Here is a 12,242-nt window from a genome sequence, read left to right as displayed (position 1 = left end):
TTCCCATGTGTCTGCTGCTCTTGTCCTTCTAGGTGGTAGAGGTCGCGGGTTTGGGAGGTGCTGTCGAAGAAGCCTTGGCGAGTTGCTGCAGTGCATCCTGTGGATGGTACACACTGCAGCCACTGTGCGCTGGTGGTGAAGGGAGTGAATGTTTAGGGTGGTGGATGGGGTGCCAATCAAGTGGGCTGCTTTGTCCTGGATGGTGTCGAGCTTCATCAGTATTTATTCCTCATGTCCACCTAAGCTTCAGTATATGTCCGTAGCAACATAACTCAAATACCTCCAATCTTCTTAATTCAGAGTTCAAGGTCCAGTTCTCACATCTGCTTAATGCAGTTGATGACATGTAAAAATTAACCATTCTACTTCACCCATCACACCTGTCCTTGCTGACCTATATTGGCTTCCAGTTCCCAATGTCAAAATACTAAAGCCTGATCTTCAGTTGCTTCCAAGCCTTTATTCACAGAGATCCACATGGTGCACCCCCTAGATAAGCTCTCATATAAATGGATAAAATTGATACACACCACCTGAATACAATTAACACTAATTGAGATAGATACAATTAACACCCAATGCCTCCAATTTAAAGTTCTCATCCTCATGGTATCACCCCTCTCTATCCCTGTAACCTCCTCCAGCCCGAATCCCCTCCCCGAACTCTCTCTTTTCCTGATTCTGACCTCTTGTGCATTCCCATACCTTTGCCCAACCATTAGTGTTCATGCCTCCAGTTATCTAGGGCCCACACACTGGAATGTCCTTCCTAAACTCCTCCACCTCCCTCTCCTCCTTTTGAGGCTCTCCTTAAAACTTACCTCTTTGACCAAGCTTTTCATCACTCCTTCTAATCATCCTTCTTTGTCTCGGCATCCATTTTTTTCTGATTGTGTATCTATGAAGTTTCTTTGTACTATTTTCTACATTAAAGATGCTATATAAATGTAAAATGCTGTTATCAGTTTAATTTTGCAATTGCATGGAAACTCCTTGTTGTTAAACCCTGTTGCTATGCTCTGTTTAACTTCTTTGTTACCTCAGCATTCTGATGTTGTTAGACTACCCAAGTTAATCATTTCACTTACTTGTTCTTTCCCCATATTGTTTACTTGAATGTCATAGTTTGCAAAGTCCTCTCTCTTTGTGACTACTATTGATTTTATCTTCTTATTATTTATGTTCAATCTCTATTCCACAGTGTTGTATGAGACAGAATTGAGTTAACTATAAACTCCACTTTTTGACAAGAATATTAAGTGTCATTAAATTTAACAGCCCCGCCTCACCCCCTCTAATTAGCAGTTACTGTTACAGAAAAATCTCATTTCCATTCTAATCAAAACATTAACTAACTTATCTCTTTGAAATGCTGACCAACCAAAGTACCGCAGGTGTTTACAGCACAGAAGCAAACCGTTTGGCGCATGGTGTCTTTACTTAAGCAATCCAAAACTATTCCCGATCTCCCCCACCAGAACTATATGTTTCGCTGCTTCAAACTTTTATCCAATTTCTGCTTTCATGACAACTTATTAGATATTCTATCACCAAAAACGTATATTGTAATTTACAGAATATTATATTTAATTAGCCACATCTGAGGCCCTTCTAAAAAGTCACTTAGAGATAGTAAATAGTGATGTTTTTGTTTTTTTTATCTATAATTAGTGGCCTGCTACCAAAATCGCAGCAGCTAACAACTTTGAAACGCGAGTTCTGAGAATATAATTTCATTAATAGGTCTTTAATTACAGGGAACAAGAAGCATTCTTCTGTTTTATTAAATGAAGAACTACACTCCCAATCGTTGCTATTATATGGTATCATAAACACCACACTGCTTTTTGATGAAGGATATAAACCCAAAACATTAACTTGTCTTCGCTCTTTGCAGTGCTGACTGATCTACTAAGTATTTCCAAGATTTTTCAGTTTGTTTTCCGTTCATGAAGACACAGCTGGTTTGTGTGTAGGCACATCTGTGATAGGATAATGCAGTATTGTGTGTCACTGTGTATTTAGGCTTCTTCAGGTGTGAATTGAATGGACTATTCTCCCTGAATCTTGCCCTGGTACAATACCGCTCACTCGTTGCCCGGCTGGTCGTGAGTGGGCGGGGCTTCATCCATTGCTGTCAATTTCAGTCTGCTGTCCCAGCAGTGGAGGAGACTGTGGAAGCAATTATAATTGTCTTTTGAGGAGCTTAAAGTAAATAGTATTGTTTATAGGTATTTGTACTTCAGAAGCAGTTAAAAAGTTTTGCAGGAAAGTATTCCAGGAATATTCTGGGACTAAATATTTAAAAATATTGGAGACCTTCAGGAAGTATGGAGTTTCCACTCGCAATTCCCTTGTTCCTTTGTTATGAGTAAGAAGGTGATGAGGATCGGAAGGAAGAGAGGATAGAAGCCAAGTTAGTCGAACAGTTGTAGTTGCTGTCAAACCTCTAGACCAAGAAGGCCTTTCCTTGATTTCTCTGCAAGGCAGTGTATGAGAAGGCTGTATTTCCCATCTGGGGCAATATCTGAATGATACCAACTTCTGGTTCCTGAATTGCAGCTTATTTCAACCAGGGTAGAGCCTTGTCCATGGCTGTGAAAGTAAGAATTGCTCTGAATATTTACAGCACCAGATCTTTCCAGGTTGCCCCAGGTAGCTAAGTCAGGAGTGCACCATTGCTTCAAGCAAGTGACATATACATTAATCAGGTACGTGTGACAATTGATATTGTCTCCTATGGACCAAGTGAAGCTGAGAGCGCATGCAGTTAACTTTTACAGAGCGGTATGATTTCCCTAGGTCTGTGGGAACCATGTGGCAACGAAGGCTCCAAATGAGCAGCCACTGAACTGCATCAACAGATAGGGTTTTCAATCACTCGATGTTTAACTGCTGTGTGATGTCAGCCACATAGTTCTTCATGCGAAAGCATACTGGCTAGGAAGCTGCCATGATTCCTTTGTGTTTCACCCATCTACTATCCCAGGGTCATCCAACCAGAGGCATGTCTCCAGAAGACTGCTCAATGACCAGGGATACCCCTTGTAACCATGGGTGATGACTCATGGAGACATAGTCAAAAATCCTGAAATGTGGCACCAGCTCAAGAGAAGAGGCAGAAAATTATTGAAACAGCTTCCACTAGATTAGAGACAGGCCACTGACAAGCGCCATCAACCAGTGGATGTATCTTTATCATGGCTCACTATTTGAATTTATATCCACGTCATTTCAAGTAATGCTGCTCACAGCCAAAGGTCAATCCCATTCATTCTCCAGCAATGAAAAGCAAATCTCAAGCTCAAAATCAAAAAATGCACAAGTGCAACTAAATGCCATGAAATTTTAACATACCTTTTCACACATTTAAAATAATCTTTTTATTTCTTCTCACTGTGTCTCCTCCTAGAGCGTATAACCTTACTTCCCTGAACACCTAGGGGTCAATTTTCTCTGCCTTCAGATGGCATTAATGGAGTGGTAACACCCTCCAAAATGGGATCGATAGCCTTACCGCCTCACTAACACTAATGATGCAGCCAACTCCATTTTGAAAGGGGCCCACAACCGGGTATCCAAAGTGCCTGCCTGTTTCAGGTGATAGGCCCCTTTTAATATGAAAATCAGGATCTTATGACTTAAATAGGACCCCGATTGCCATTTTTAGTCAGAACTGGTCGGAGCCTGTACTGCCGACCGCTTCTACGGGTGATGGAACCAAAGATGCCTACCAAAGATAAGTGTTGAATTACTTTTGTGGGCCCCGGAGGAGCAGGAGTGGTCTTCAGGGGCTGACAAAAATAATCTGGGATGCTGTCGCCCTGGGACCTCCGAGATCACACTTTACTTTGCTGGCAGCCACCTTGGTCCAATCTTGAGGCCTCATTCTGCCTGTTTGGTGCCCCATATTTAAGTGGGCATCAAAATCACCGGAATGAGCAGCCGGCCAAAAGTCAAATTCGACCCTCTGGACTTTTATTTCTGTGTGTTGCTCCCTGAGCATTAAGGGGCTGTAAGATGGGTTACTGAGGCAAATTCAATATCCCTCAAGGAGGTGCCCTTATCTCAGGGATGGCATTTTCCTTGATGGACCAAATTCTGGCTGCATATCTCTTGTGACTGGAATGTCAGTCTGGCCTACTTGGCATCAGAGGGGGCTAGAGGGATATCACTATCCTGAGAGCTAGTGCCATAATGCATTTTCACACCTGCCCTTAAGCTGGTGCTGGGCATTGGCTCTGATGGGCTAGTGGTCAGCGAGAGAGCTGGTCGAATTGTTCCAATCAAGTCAAGGGAGCCCTGAAAATTAGTAACGTTAAGGCTGGCTCGTGGGGCATCAATGATAACTGTCGCAGTTGCTATTCCGGAAGCGACAACTGTCTTCAGAGCCTTACATTTTCCTTAAGGCTTTTATGGCTACTTGTTTCTGTATCTGCTTTGTTATGATTCACCAGCTTGTTAGTTAAATAAGAACCATACAAAAATCAGATAATGCTGCATGCTGCTGGTCTCAGACACTGGAATAAATGAATACACAATATACAAAGCTCTTGTATGTCAAAAGATAAGGGGAATCCCACAGAAACTCTAACTCAGAAGCGATTTGATTCATAGCAACAAGATTGTTTTGAAGTTGGATTGAATAGAGGGGGTGGTAATATATTCAGCTGTGTTTTTGGCTGCTAGGATTGCCATATGGCTGCTTTTTCACCAGCCCGGACAGGTTTTGAAACTGCTTTTGGTTGCTGGTTGTAAGTTTAATCTGACAATACAGGGTCCATTTTGAAAAAAATATAAAGAACGGACAATATTAAACAAATATCTACAATAATCCCAGTTAGACTGTCAGTCGACAACTGGCGCCAATTTCAAAAAACAGGCGGGGCTGGTGAACATCCAGGTGGGTGGCATTTGTATTTGCTGCTAGAATCTCATAGAATCATACATCACAGAAGCAGGCCATTTGGCCCATTGAGCCTATGCTGGCTCTTTGAAAGAGCTATCCAATTAGTCCCACTTCCCTGCCCTTTCCCCATAGCCCTGCAAAATGTTCCTTTTCATGTATATATCCAATTCCCTATTACTATTGAACCTGCCTCTGCCTCCACCACCCTTCCAGGCAGTGCATTCCAGATCATAACAACGTACTGCATAAAAAATGTCTCCTCATCTCACCTCTGGTTCTTTTGCCAATTATCTTAAATCTGTGTCCATTTGTTACCGCCCCTCCTGCCAGTGAAAACATTTTAAAATAAAGATTTGAATCTAGCCCAGACAGATCAAGGGGAAATCCCTGCTCTCACTTGCCCCTTTATAATTCACCGTCTGAAAGAAGATAACATACTGTGAGGTCCTGTGTCATTCTGTATCACCAAACTAATGTTATGAATCTGAAGTCCTGTGTCATTCTTCATTATTGTAAACAATTTTACAACACCAAGTTATAGTCCAGCAATTTTATTTTAAATTCACAAGCTTTCGGAGATTTCCTCCTTCCTCAGGCAAATGTTTCAAGAGCTCCTTGAAGCCTACGCATTTATACATATAGAACAATACATGGTGTTTACAGACTGCCCCTGCAGTCTGTAAACTGCAGGGGCAGTCTGCAGTTTACAGTCTGCAGTCTGTAAACTGCAGACTGCCCCTTCATTATCACCTCTAACAAAAGAAGTGACAAAAATGTATCAATCTATACAAACAGGACATAGAGAAGTTCAGACAGTGATTCCATCTGAGGTTGAGAAAGACATGGATGTTAGGGAACTTGGGGAAATAAATAGTGATGTCTTGAGGAGTGTACATATTACAGAGAGGGAGGTGCTGGAAGTCTTAACGCGCATCAAGGTAGATAAATCTCCGGGACCTGATGAAATGTATCCCAGGACGTTATGGGAGGTTAGGGAGGAAATTGCGGGTCCCCTAGCAGAGATATTTGAATCATCCACCGCTACAGGTGAGGTGCCTGAAGATTGGAGGGTAGCAAATGTTGTGCCTTTGTTTAAGAAGGGCGGCAGGGAAAAGCCTGGGAACTACAGACCAGTGAGCCTGACATCTGTAGTGGGTAAGTTGTTAGAGGGTATTCTGAGGGACAGGATCTACAGGCATTTGGAGAGGCAGGGACTAATTAGGAACAGTCAGCATGGTTTTGTGAGAGGAAAATCATGTCTCACGAATTTGATTGAGTTTTTTGAAGGGGTAACCAAGAAGATAGATGAGGGCTGTGCAGTAGACGTGGTCTACATGGACTTCAGCAAAGCATTTGACAAGGTACCGCATGGTAGGTTGTTACATAAGGTTAAATCTCATGGGATCCAAGGTGAGGTAGCCAATTGGATGCAAAATTGGCTTGACGACAGAAGACAGAGGGTGGTTGTAGAGGGTTGTTTTTCAAACTGGATGCCTGTGTCCAGCGGTGTGCCTCAGGGATCGGTGCTGGGTCCGCTGTTATTTGTTATTTATATTAATGATTTGGATGAGAATTTAGGAGGCATGGTTAGTAAGTTTGCAGATGACACCAAGATTGGTGGCATTGTGGACAGTGAAGAAGGTTATCTGGGATTGCAACGGGATCTTGATCAATTGGGCCAGTGGGCCGATGAATGGCAGATGGAGTTTAATTTAGATAAATGTGAGGTGATGCATTTTGGTAGATCGAATCGGGCCAGGACCTACTCCGTTAATGGTAGGGCGTTGGGGAGAGTTATAGAACAAAGAGATCTGGGAGTACAGATTCATAGCTCCTTGAAAGTGGAGTCACAGGTGGATAGGGTGGTGAAGAAGGCATTCAGCATGCTTGGTTTCATTGGTCAGAACATTGAATGCAGGAGTTGGGATGTCTTGTTGAAGTTGTACAGGGCATTGGTGAGGCCACACTTGGAGTACTGTGTACAGTTCTGGTCACCCTATTATAGAAAGGATATTATTAAACTAGAAAGAGTGCAGAAAAGATTTACTAGGATGCTACCGGGACTTGATGGTTTGACTTACAGGGAGAGGTTAGACAGACTGGGACTTTTTTCCCTGGAGAGTAGGAGGTTAAGGGGTGATCTTATAGAAGTCTATAAAATAATGAGGGGCATAGATAAGGTCGATAGTCAAAATCTTTTCCCAAAGGTAGGGGAGTCTATAACGAGGGGGCACAGTTTTAAGGTGAGAGGGGAGAGATACAAAAGGGTCCAGAGGGGCAATTTTTTCACTCAAAGGGTGGTGAGTGTCTGGAACGAGCTGCCAGAGGCAGTAGTAGAGGCGGGTACAATTTTGTCTTTTAAAAAGCATTTGGACAGTTACATGGGTAAGATGGGTATCGAGGGATATGGGCCAAGTGCAGGCAATTGGGACTAGCTTAGTGGTATAAACTGGGCGACATGGACATGTTGGGCCGAAGGGCCTGTTTCCATGTTGTAACTTCTATGATTCTATGACTAAGGAACAGCTCAGCCTTCACTCTCGTGGTTTATAACATTCATAATATCATAGTAAGTGTGGCATAGGAGGAGGCCATTCGGCCCATCATGCCTGTGCCATCTCTTTGAAAGAGCTATCCAATTAGTCCCATTCCCCTGCTCTTCCCCCATAGCACTGTAAATTTTTTCCCTTAAAGTATTTATTCAATTCCCTTTTGAAAGTTACTATTGAATCCCTTTCAGGCAGTGTTTTCCAGATCGTTACAACTCGCTGTGTAAAAAAAAATGTCTCCTCATGTCACCTCTGGCTCTTTGGCCGATCACCTTAAATCTGTGTCCTTTGGTTACCGACCCTTCTACCACTGGAAACAGTTTCTCCTCATTTACTCTATCAAAACCCTTCATGACTTTGAACACCTCTATCAAATCTCACCTTTATTTCTGTTCTAAGGAGAACAACACCAGCTTCTCCAATCTCTCCACATAACTGAAACCCCTCATCCCTGGTACCATTCCAGTAAATCTCTTTTTTTATGATTCGTTCATGGGATGTGGGCGTCGCTGGCGAGGCCGGCATTTATTGCTCATCCCTAATTGCCCTTGAGAAGGTGGTGGTGAGCCGCCTTCTTGAACTGCTGCAGTCCATGTGGTGACGCTTTTCCCACAGTGCTGTTAGGAAGGATTTTGACCCAGCGACGATGAAGGAACGGCGATATATTTCCAAGTCGGGATGGTGTGTGACTTGGAGGGGGACATGTAGGTGGTGTTGTTCCCATGTACCTGCTGCTCATGTCCTTCTAGGTGGTAGAGGTCGCAGGTTTGGGAGGTGCTGTTGAAGAAGCCTTGGTGAGTTGCTGCAGTGCATCCTGTGGATGGTACACACTGCAGCCACTGTGCGCCGGTGGTGAAGGGAGTGAATGTTTCGGGTGGTGGATGGGGTGCCAATCAAGCGGGCTGCTTTGTCCTGGATGGTGTCGAGCGTCTTGAGTGTTGTTGGAGCTGCACTCATCCAGGCAAGTGGAGAGTATTGCATCACACTCCTGACTTGTGCCTTGTAGATGGTGGAAAGGCTTTGGGGAGTCAGGAGGTGAGTCATTTGCCGCAGAATACCCAGCCTCTGACCTGCTCTTGTAGCCACAGTATTTATATGGCTGGTCCAGTTAAGCTTCTGGTCAATGGTGACCCCCAGGATGTTGATGGTGGGGGATTCGGCGATGGTAATGCCGTTGAATGTCAAGGGGAGGTGGTTAGACTGTCTCTTGTTGGAGATGGTCATTGCCTGGCACTTGTCTGGCACGAATGTTACTTGCCACTTATGAGCCCAAGCCTGGATGTTGTCCAGGTCTTGCTGCATGCGGGCTCGGACTGCTTCATTATCTGAGGAGTTGCGAATGGAACTGAACACTGCAATCATCAGCAAACATCCCCATTTCTGACCTTATGATGGAGGGAAGGTCATCGATGAAGCAGCTGAAGATAGTTGGGCCTAGGACACTGCCTTGAGGAACTCCTGCAGCAATGTCCTGGGGCTGAGATGATTGGCCTCCAACAATCACTACCATCTTCCTTTGTGCTAGGTATGACTCCAGCCACTGGAGGGTTTTTCCCCTGATTCCCATTGACTTCAATTTTACTAGGGCTCCTTGGTGCCACACTCGGTCAAATGCTGCCTTGATGTCAAGGGCAGTCACTCTCACCTCACCTCTGGAATTCAGCTCTTTTGTCCATGTTTGGACCAAGGCTGTAATGAGGTCTGGAGCAGAGTGGCCCTGGCGGAACCCTCTCTAAGGCCTTGACATCCTTCCTAAAGTGTGGTGCCCAGAATTGAACATAATACTGCAGCTGAAGCCTATCCAGTGTTTTATAAAGGTTTTGCGTAACTTCTTTGCTTTTGTACTCTATGCCTCTATTAATAAAGCCCAGGATCCCATCTGCCTTTTTAACAGCCTTCTCAACTTGTCCTGCCGCCTTCAAAGATTTGTCTATGTGCACCCTCAGGTCTCTGTGTTCCTGCATCCACTTTAAAATTGTACCATTTAGTTTATATTGCTTCTCCTCATTCTTCCTACCAAAATGTATCATTTCACACTTCTCTGCATTAAATTTCATCTAACTTGTGTCTGTCCATTTCCACCAGTCTGTCTATGTCTTCCTGAAGTCTGCTACTATCCTCCACAATGTTTACTACATTTCCGAGTTTTGTGTCATCTGCAAGCTTTGAAATTATACCCTCTATATACCCAAGTACAGATTGTTAATATATTATCAAAAAGAAATACATACTTCCCTCCAGTCTGAAAGACAACCATTCACCACAACTCTCTGCTTTCTGTCCCTTACCCAATTTTGTATCCAAGCTGCCACTGTCCATTTAATCCCATGGGCTTTAACTTTGCTAACAAGTCTATTATGTGGTACTTTATCAAATGCCTTTCGAAAGTCAGTATACACGTCAATCGCACTACCCTCATCAACTCTCTCCATTACTTCATCAAAGAACTCAATTGAGTTAGTCAAACACGATGCCCTTTAACAAATCCGTGCTGACTTTCATTTATTAGCCCATACTTTTCCAAGTGCCAATTTATTTTGTCCCGGATTATTGTCGCAAAAAGTTTTCCCACCACCGATGTTAGTTTGACCGGCCTGCACTTGTCGGGTTCACCCCTCTCCCCTTTTTTGAATAGGGGTGTGACATTTGCAATCCTCCTGTCCTCTGGCACTGTCCCCATATCTAAGGAGGATTGGAAGATTATGGCCAGAGCCTTCACTATTTCCACCCTTACTTCCCTCAGCAACCTAGGATTTAATCCATCTGGACCGTGTGACTTTTCTACTTTGAGTACTGCCAATCTTTCAAGTACCTCCTCTTTATTTTTATCCTATCCAATATCGCTACGACCTCCTCCTATACTGCTACAATGGCAGCATCCTCTTCTCTAGTGAAGGCAGATGCAAAGTATTCATTTAATACTTCAGCCATGCCATCTGCCTCCACAAGAAAATCTCCTTTTTTGTCCCACCCTTCCTTTGACTCACCTTTTACTATTTATATGTTTAGAAAAGACTTTTGGGTTCCTCTTTATATTATCAATACTCTATAATTCTTGCATCTTTCTCTTACTCTCTCTCTTTGCTCCTCTTATTCTCTTTTTTAGATCTCCTCTGTACTTTCTGTATTCAGCCAGGTTCTCCACTGTATTATGGACCTTACATTTGTCCTAAGCCTCCTTTTTCTGTTTCATTTTAATCTCTATATCTTTAACTATCCAGGGAGCTCTAGCTTTGGATGCCCTTCGTAGCAATATGTCTACTCTGTACCCAAACCAACTCCTCCTCGAAGGCCTCTCAGTATTCATTTATTGTTTAGCCTGCAAATTTGATTCATAGAATCATAGAATCATAGAAGTTACAACATGGAAACAGGCCCTTCGGCCCAACATGTCCATGTCGCCCAGTTTATACCACTAAGCTAGTCCCAATTGCCTGCACTTGGCCCATATCCCTCGATACCCATCTTACCCATGTAACTGTCCAAATGCTTTTTAAAAGACAAAATTGTACCCGCCTCTACTACTGCCTCTGGCAGCTCGTTCCAGACACTCACCACCCTTTGAGTGAAAAAATTGCCCCTCTGGACCCTTTTGTATCTCTCCCCTCTCACCTTAAAACTGTGCCCCCTCGTTATAGACTCCCCTACCTTTGGGAAAAGATTTTGACTATCGACCTTATCTATGCCCCTCATTATTTTATAGACTTCTATAAGATCACCCCTTAACCTCCTACTCTCCAGGGAAAAAAGTCCCAGTCTGTCTAACCTCTCCCTGTAAGTCAAACCATCAAGTCCCGGTAGCATCCTAGTAAATCTTTTCTGCACTCTTTCTAGTTTAATAATATCCTTTCTATAATAGGGTGACCAGAACTGTACACAGTACTCCAAGTGTGGCCTCACCAATGCCCTGTACAACTTCAACAAGACATCCCAACTCCTGCATTCAATGTTCTGACCAATGAAACCAAGCATGCCGAATGCCTTCTTCACCACCCTATCCACCTGTGACTCCACTTTCAAGGAGCTATGAATCTGTACTCCTAGATCTCTTTGTTCTATAACTCTCTCCAACGCCCTACCATTAACGGAGTAGGTCCTGGCCCGATTCGATCTACCAAAATGCATCACCTCACATTTATCTAAATTAAACTCCATCTGCCATTCATCGGCCCACTGGCCCAATTGATCAAGATCCCGTTGCAATCCCAGATAACCTTCTTCACTGTCCACAATGCCACCAATCTTGGTGTCATCTGCAAACTTACTAACCATGCCTCCTAAATTCTCATCCAAATCATTAATATAAATAACAAATAACAGCGGACCCAGCACCGATCCCTGAGGCACACCGCTGGACACAGGCATCCAGTTTGAAAAACAACCCTCTACAACCACCCTCTGTCTTCTGTCGTCAAGCCAATTTTGTATCCAATTGGCTACCTCACCTTGGATCCCATGAGATTTAACCTTATGTAACAACCTACCATGCGATACCTTGTCAAATGCTTTGCTGAAGTCCATGTAGACGACGTCTACTGCACAGCCCTCATCTATCTTCTTGGTTACCCCTTCAAAAAACTCAATCAAATTCGTGAGACATGATTTTCCTCTCACAAAACCATGCTGACTGTTCCTAATTAGTCCCTGCCTCTCCAAATGCCTGTAGATCCTGTCCCTCAGAATACCCTCTAACAACTTACCCACTACAGATGTCAGGCTCACTGGTCTGTAGTTCCCAGGCTTTTCCCTGCCGCCCTTCTTAAACAAAGGCACAACATTTGCTA

This window comes from Heptranchias perlo, chromosome 15 (genome assembly GCF_035084215.1).
Source record: "Heptranchias perlo isolate sHepPer1 chromosome 15, sHepPer1.hap1, whole genome shotgun sequence".
NCBI lineage: Eukaryota > Metazoa > Chordata > Chondrichthyes > Hexanchiformes > Hexanchidae > Heptranchias > Heptranchias perlo.
This window is presented reverse-complemented; position numbering follows the sequence as displayed.